Consider the following 8847-nt stretch of genomic DNA (forward strand, 5'->3'; position numbering starts at 1 on the left):
CTGCTGCTTAACCGTTTTTATCAAGCGTCAAAAAATTTAAATAAATAGAATTGTATTTAGTTTGTCTTTAGGGGACCGGAACGTGTCCCCTATCCCCCCTTTTTGTTTTAAAAGAGTTTGTTTGATGGTTAAGTGGGCACATTCCATGATGGCTTGTCCTTGAGGATTGTAGGGAATGCCATGATTTAGGGTAATGTTTAGTTGAGTAAGGAAACCGTGGAATACTTGTGAGGTGTATGCAGGTCCATTGTCTGTTTTTATTTGTTGAGGTTTACCCCAAGCGGCGAAGGCTTGAAGGCAGTGGGAAATAACCTCTTTGGATTTTTCCCTAGCATGGATAGAGGCGATTATGACACCAGAACACGTGTCCACGGAAACATGCACATATTTTAGTTTGCCAAATTCAGGGATGTGAGTAACATCCATCTGCCATATATGGTTGGGTAACAGGCCTCGTGGGTTGACTCCTAAGGAGGGGGATGGCAAGAGGTAACACAGTTTTTGCAAGAGACTACAATGTCCCTAGCTTGAGCTTTAGTTATGTTGAATTTAAGCCTGAGAGTAAGAGCATTAACATGAAATAGCTTGTGAAATTGTTTTGCTTGTTGAATATTTTCCATTAAAGTGAAGATAAATTGCTCTTTGGTTAACATGTCTGCACTGCAATTGCCTTCCGTCAAGGGGCCGGGGAGAGCCGTATGTGCCCTGATATGCCCTATCTAAAAGGGTACCTTTCTGTCCCATATAATGTGTTGGAGATTCTTTAAAGTTTCTGTAATGGTGGATTTGGTGCTGATGTGACCTACGTTTTCCAGGATGGAGACAGCTTGGACAACATATTTGCTGTCTGATAACAAGTTAAAGGGTGTATCATGAAACAACTGAAAGGCTTTAATGACTACAGATAGCTCTGTAATTTGAGGGGAGGAGCTTTGAAATAAAAAGGTCCAAGTGTTATCTTGGGTAACCACATCGCCCACCCCATTTTTAGAACCATCAGTAAAAACGAGTTTCGCATTATCCAGAGGTGATTGACGTGTAACCCTTGGATAAATTAATGGGTGAGTAAGACTAAATTGCAGCCATGGGTTTGCTGGATAATGATTGTCAAATTTTGCAGTTGAGATAGTCATAGTAATGGCCCAATCATCATCGCATGCTGCTAAGCAAGTTAACTGCTCTTGTGTATAGGGAGTTAGGATGACGTCAGGTTGTTTGCCAAATGCAGTGATGCTAAGTTTTAGTCCTTTCAATATGATTTTAGCTACGGCATTGGGATACCATGGCAGAACTTTTCCTGGAGAGTAAGCTAAATTGACCCAGGAGATGGGACCTTCCTGCCAAAAAACAGCAGTGGGTGTGTGCTCTACTGCAAGAACACAATAATATAGGGTTTCAGAGTAATTAATTCTATCAACTTGGGCAGTCTCAAGTCTATTGTGAATCAATTTAACAGCTTCTCGAGCTTGTTCAGATAAAATACGGGGGGAGGTCAAGTCAGAGTCTGCTTTCAATGTCTCCAACAGGGGCTGTAGTTCCTGATTACTGAGTTTTAGGTATGGCCTGACCCAGTTAATATCTCCCAGGAGTTTTTGAAAATCATTTAATGTCTTTAATGAATCAGTTCGCAAAGTGATTTTCAAGGGCTTGACCTTTGTACTGTCAAGCTTGGTACCCAAGTATTCCTTGATAACTGTTTTTTGAATTTTTCCTGGGGCTATATTCAAGTCAAACTGTTTGAAACATTTGAAAAGGGAAGTAAGGGCTTTTTCAAGCTGTTCTTCCTGTTTATGGCAAAGTAGTATATCATCCATATAGTGGTATACCAAAACGGAAGGATAGAGCTCCTTGACCTTTTGCAAGGCCTGATCAACATAAAGTTGACACATTGTGGGGCTGTTAGCCATACCCTGAGGAAGAACTGTCCATTCAAATCGCTGATCGGGACCAGAATGATTAATAGTGGGTACGGTAAATGCAAATGGGGGGGTATCATTGGGGTGTAATGGTATAGAAAAAAAGCAATCTTTGATATCTATAACAATTGAAGGCCATCTCGAGGGGAGGGCAGATACCAAGGGTAACCCTAATTGGACTGGTCCCATGATAACCATTTGGGCATTGATTGCTCTCAAATCATGCAATAACCGCCATTTACCTGATTTTTTCTTAATGACAAAGATAGGAGTATTCCATGGTGAAGTGGGAGGCTTTATATGTCCTGTGACAGGTTGTTCATACACTAATGTGTGGGCTGCTTCGTATTTTTCTTTGGGCAGGGGCCACTGAGAAACCCACACAGGCCTGTCATTGTGCCATTGAATTTTCAAAGGCTCAGTGGCCCCTATGAAAAACCCAACCCAGGTCCACCAATCCCAGAGGTATAATTACTTAGGGGTACTGAATTTGTAATACCCTGATTTTTCCTCCCTAATCCTCCAACACCTGAATATCCAGCTTTAGTCATGAGGTTTCGAGCTTTCTCACTGTAAAAGGCTTCAGTAGTCAATTTTAGGTCCATTTGAGTGAGAATGTCTCTTCCCCAGAGAGATATAGGGATCTTAAGTACATATGGCTGAACCAGGCCGCTATGACCTTCATCATCCTTCCATGGTAATGTAGCAGCACTACACATAGGACTTTGGGCAACCCCTAGGCCTCTAAGGGTTTGATCAGCCCTTTGTAGGGGCCAATCTTTTGGCCAATCAACTTCATTAGTGATACTACGATCAGCCCCGGTATCCAGAAGGCCCATAAATTTTTTATTTCTGATCCACAGAGAATAAAGAGGTCTATCCTCCATTCCAAGTGTTAGACATGCGGGGGGCGGGCCAGTGGAGCCCAAACCCCTCTGTCCACGGGATTTTTCTGTGTTGGGGAATAGTTTATGACAGCTTGGTAACACTATAATTTGTGCTATTTTATCACCTGGACTGACAACTGTAATGCCACGAGGGGAAGACACTAATATTTTGACTATTCCTGTATAATCAGCATCAATTACTCCGGGGTGTACTATTAATCCAGCAAGGGCTGTGGAGCTACGCCCTAATAATAGGCCCACGGTGTTCACAGGAAGTGGGCCCTTAAAATCCGATTCCACCACCTGGGTTCCCATCTCAGGGGTTAGTACGAGTCTGGTGGTGGCGCGGATGTCCAATCCGGCGCTTCCTTTTGTAGCCCGTCTTAGTTTGTTGGCGGGTAATGCGTGCGGGCTACCTGTTGAAGCACCCCATACATTTGAGGGCCCTGGGGTGATGGGCCTCATTTCCCGTTTTTTGAATTCCTTGGGGGTAGTGGATTACCTTGAATATCTTTTACTGAGCGACATTCATTCGCCCAGTGTGTACCCTTGCTACACCTAGGACATATGCCTGGTTGCTTTGCTCTTGGAAGACCCTTGCTGTCAGGACATTCTCGCTTAAAGTGCCCCCGAGCTCCACATTTGTAGCATCCCCCAGAATTTCCTTTGGCGCCCTTACGTTGGGGTAGCTGAATGCCCTGAAGGCCTTGAGTAATGGCTGAAGCAAGTACTTGTCCTTGAATAACACTGTCATTAATATCCCTGCATACCTTGATGTATGTGCTTAAATCTTTAGCTTTCCATGGCCTAATGGCCTCTTTACACCATTTATTGGCTTGCTCATAGGCCAGTGGTTTAATTAGAGGCATGGCTGTGCCAACATCCCCAAATATTCTCCCAGCTATTTGCATCAATCTTGCAACAAAATCGGCATATGCTTCATCTGGTCCTTGTATCACCTTAGATAGTTGACCCTGCAAGTCCCCACTGCCCTGGAGGGTCTTCCATGCTTTAGTAGCGGCAGCTGCAATCTGCATGTATATGGCAGGGCTGTATTGCAGTTGGTTATGTTTACCAGCGTATGGCCCCATGCCCATAAGCATATCCAGATTCCATTGTGGATTGCCTGACGCGGCATTACGCCGTGCAACATCCTGGGAATACTCTTGCCATGCTGTCTTCCAGACCAAATACTGCCCTCCAGAGAGGGCTGCCCTTGCTAAATTCCCCCAATCTTCGGGGATTAAATTCATGCCTGCTATGGACTCCACTAGAGAAATAGTAAATGCTGCCTGAGGGCCATACTGCATGACCGCTTCCTTTAATTGTTTAACTAATTTAAAGTCCAAGGGCTGGTGATATCGTTGATGATTTTGGTCCTCTAGAACTGGGAACATCGAGCTGCTATTGGCCCCCCTCCATGCGGTCTTCCAATCCTCATTGGCAGAGGGATGACATTTACATGTCATCTCCTCCGCCAGGGGACTGTAGGGAGGCGGAGCATTAGGGGTCACTGCTGAACAGGGAGGGCCTAGTTTTAATTTGAACTTCCGCTCTAGCTTCTCCCCCGACATTTCTTCTTTCCGAAGCACGAAATGAGCGTTCTTCTTTCACTTCCTCGAGTCCTGAATAGCTGAGTCACATCTCGGCTTACGTCCTTCCAGGCACCCTCTGACTAGAGTCCATATAACTAACGTTCCCCGCGGCAATGGTTTGTTCTTATCCCTCTTCTTAAAATCCTCGCCTAAATGGTCCCATTGGGGGATATTTAGCAAGCCCTTGTCCAGAAACCAAGGCGCCACGGTCTCAACTGTATTCAAGAATATCCTAGCAGTTTTCATTTTTAACGGCGTGCCATTGGCCTTTAGAAGGTCCTTTAGGGCACCCTCTAACCTCGACTTTGACAGTTCAGATCCCATAATTAGAATTCCAACCTAATGGTTGTTCAGCGTATACTTGCCGCTAAATCCCGGCTCTAAGGCCACCCCGCTTCCTATTGCGGTCTTGTAAAATCCCGGCTCTATGGCCGCCCCGCTTCTTACTGCGGTCTTGTACAAGATTCCCACCACTTTGATCGTGGTCCCTTCCCCGCTTACCCGCGTTTTTTCTCCTTGCAAGGTTTTTCTATTTTTCTTAATATTTCCCGGTTTCGGCACCAATTGTCGTTTCCGACCTGCAAGAACGACACGTAGCCTGGTATCCTGTTAATGTTGCTTCTCTTTTATTCTCATACCACACTTGCTTATATGCAGTAGGGCACCCTATCAGAAGACAGATATTCTCAAGACATCCAATACAGACCTGCTGCTAGGCTTCCCCTTATTAGTCTATCCAATGTCTGCTTTTCCACCCCCACATGGGCCGCCGCGGATATTGACTTGTTTACGTGGAGGTCTGTTTTGGCACCTGGCCAGGCCCATCTTGTAATGGCGGGGACTTCCTTGGCCACAGGCGGTCCCCAACACTGTATGACTGTAAGACAACTAGGTAAGTGGAAGATACTCTGGAAGTGGAAGATACTCTGAAACTTTAAAGTGAAGTGTGAATGTCCCATGGATTATCTATTAATTTAGGAGACATTATAGATTTTATTTCTTTGCTAGTATAAACCATTCATTTTGTTTCAGTGCTTTGTATCAGTTTCCTAGAGCTGCCGTAACAAATTAGTACAAACTGGGTGACGTAAAACAACAGAAAATTGTTCTCTCATTGTTCTGGAGGTCAGAGTTTAAAATAACGCTGTGGGCAGGGCCATGCTTGCTCTTAAGGTTCTAGGGAAAAACACTTCTGTGCCTCTTCCAGCCTCTGAGGGTTCTGACAATCCTTGGTGCTCCTTTGTGGTCAAATAACAGACATCTCCGCCTCTGTCTTCACGCGGCCTTCTTCCTGGCGTGTCTGAGTCGCTGAGTCCAAAACTCCTTTCTGTCCTCTTCCAAAGACACCAGTCCCTGGATTATGGCCCACCCTAATCTGTTCTGACCTCATCATGACTTGATTACATCTACAAAAGCTCTATCTCCAAATAAGGTCACATTCGCAGGTACTAGGGGTTAGGACTTCAACCTATATTTTGGGGAACACAATTCAACCCACAACGTGCTTGGAACCTTGGTCTATAAATTTAGGACAATACCTTAGAGGGCAATGGCAGTAACAACAACAACAACAGTAATAATAATAGGCAGCATGATATAGTAGATCTTACAGACTGCTCATTTATGTCCCAGACACCCTTGTAAAATATGTTGTGCGCCCCTGTAAACTATCAGGCACACCTAATGCAATTTCTGTCTCTCGTTTGACGACAGTGATGCCCATTGAGCTGAAGCAATTTGCCAGAAGTCCCCTGGCTGTCCGGTGGAGCTGCTGAGGTTGAACACAGACCGTGTGATCCAGGTCAATGATGTCCTAATCAAAACGAACAGAGGTGAGGTCCGGGCATAGCTGGGGAACACTTTGCTGATTGTTCAGTCCTGCTGTGTATGGTCCTTAGAGTAATACAGTAGCCACTTCATGACTATGTCTTATTAAAATATTAAAAAAACAATTTTGAAACATTTGCCCATGATATTCTCCAAGAGACAGGATAACGTTCTCTGATGACCCTGCCCCATCCTACATTCTCCCTTTATTATCTTCTTGCTTAACTTTCTCCATAGACTTCATCAGTATCTCATATACTTATGATTTTGCATATTCATTTCTTTATTTTCTGTATCACGCTAGGGGAATGTACGATCCAGGACAGCAATGATTTCTGTTAGCTGGGTTCACTGCTGTATTTCCTGCTCTTGGAAATATGCCTGGGCGTTTACCAGAGCTGCAGATAGGGGATGGGGTGAAGTGCGTAAAGGTGGACAAAAGGTATAAACTTCCAGTTATGAGATAAATATTTCCTGGGGATGCCACATACACCACGGTGACCACACTTAACAGTACTGTTTTATATATTTGAGAGTAGCTAAGAGGGTAAATCTCAAAAGTTCTCATCACAAGTGGAAAAAACCTTGCAACTAACAGAAAGGAGGGGAGGGGGAAAAAAGGAAGAAAGCAAGCAAGCCCACCATATAAAAGATCAGTGGTGAGTGTTGCTGGATTAATGGATGAAAGGATGGGAGACAAGAAAGCACTGAGGTTCTATAAATCCCCAGGGCTGAAACTAAGCCACCCTGGTAACTAGCAGAATTCTCCAACCTAAAACAGTGTGGAGGTTCCTCAAGACATTGAAAATAGAGCTACCCTATGACCCACCAATTGCACTACTGGATATTTACCCCAAAGATACAAATATACTGGGTGCCTGGGTGGCTCAGTGGGCTAAGCCGCTGCCTTTGGCTCAGGTCATGATCTCAGGGTCCTGGGATTGAGTCCCTCATCAGGCTCTCTGCTTCCCTCTCTCTCTCTGCCTGCCTCTCTGTCTACTTGTGATCTCTCTCTGTCAAATAAATAAATAAAATCTTTTGTAAAAAAAAAAAAAGATACAAATATACTGATCAGAAGGGGGCACCTGTACCCCAATATTCACAGCAGCAATGTCCACAAGAGCCAAACTCTGGAAGGAGACCAGATGTCCTTTAACAGACGAATGGATAAGGAAGGTGTGGGTCATACAATGGAACATTCCTCAGCCATCAGAGAGGACGAATCCCCACCCTTTGCATGGACATGGATGGAACTGGAGGGGATTATGCTGAGTGAAATAAGTCAAGCAGAAAAAGACAAGTATCACATGGTTTCACTCATACGTGGAATGTAAGGAATAGCGCAGAGGATCACAGGGGAAGGGTGGGAAAACGGAGTGGGAAGAAATCAGAGAGAGAGACAATCCATGAGAGACTCTGGATTGCAGGGACCAAACTGTGGGTTACAGAGGGGAGTGGGTTGGGGTAGGGGGTAACCAGGTGATGGGTATTCAGGAGGGCATGTGTGATGAACACTGGGTGTTATACGCAAATGGTGACTCGTTGAACACTACATCAAAAACTAAGGATGTACTATATGTTGGCCTACTCAACATAATGAAAAAAAATTAAGTAAAAAAAAAAAAATTCTCCGACCTGCTCTTTTCCCACAGCAACTTTGTCATCTCACTGGGACTGTGTCCAGGACATACTACTTCCAGCTGATCATTATTCCTAACGTTTCCTTTGGAGGACTAACAAGGGATCATAATTATTTTTCCTTCTCCTCAAAATGGGAAGCATGCCCCGGCAAATATCTTTCTTTTTTGTGGGGAATCGTGACTTCAGCATTCATTAATTTCTCCTATTTTGTGAAACCACTACGGAGCCGGAGACTGCCGGCACCCAGAGAGGTTACACATGCCCGCGCGCCGCGTGCTTTACTCTGTAGCAGGCTGTGGGCGCGCAAAACCCGCTAACGTGTGCGAGAGGCCACGGCGGCTCAGGTCACAGGCCCGGTTCTTGGCCGCGGTTCGCATCTGAATTGTCGGCGCGTTAGAATCGACTTCGTTTCAGGAGGAGGGAACTGGAGCAGCGGGAACCCAACGGCTCCTAAGACATGCGCCCGGGCGGCGCGGCGGTGCGTTAGGAGAGAATCGTTGGGGATCAGGGGGTCTGCGGCAAGGGATCGCGCCCACGTAAAACGGTTCCCGGGGCGTGAGCTCCCCGAGAAAACGCCAGGCCCTACTGGGAGTCGAACCCAGGATCTCCTGTTTACGAGACAGGCGCTTTAACCAGCTAAGCCATAGAGCCGCCTGCGAGGCGCCGCGCGGCTGGAGCGGCCTCACGGCGCTCCGACTCGGTGGAAAAAGGAACTTCGCGCCGGAGGCTTCGGCCGTTCCCGAAAACTCGCGGCCTGCCGGGAGCCGCGTCCTTTCCGAGGGGCGCGCCGGGCGCAGGACCGGCGGGAGGCGACGTCTGAGGCGCCGTCCGCCGCGGGCAGCATTTTGCTCTCGTCCGAGGAGAAGCGGAACGGAAAGTCGAGGCTGCGTCGCCGGTGGAAAAGGCCTAGAAGGAAAACCCGGCGTGAAGGGCCGGTCCCGCGCAGCCCCGTGAGGGGAAGAGGCGCCGAAAGCTCCAGGT

The 8847-nt window shown here is 46.3% G+C and overlaps 1 non-coding gene across 1 annotated transcript; it reads right to left on the reverse strand.

Annotated features, from left to right (window-relative positions):
- Positions 1 to 8443: 8443 nt before the first annotated feature.
- TRNAT-CGU lies at positions 8444 to 8517 on the reverse strand. Its single transcript has one exon. It is a non-coding gene; the product is annotated as a tRNA-Thr (tRNA).
- Positions 8518 to 8847: the final 330 nt, after the last annotated feature.

The sequence above is a fragment of the Neovison vison genome, chromosome 1 (assembly GCF_020171115.1).
Source record: "Neovison vison isolate M4711 chromosome 1, ASM_NN_V1, whole genome shotgun sequence".
Taxonomy (NCBI): domain Eukaryota; kingdom Metazoa; phylum Chordata; class Mammalia; order Carnivora; family Mustelidae; genus Neogale; species Neogale vison.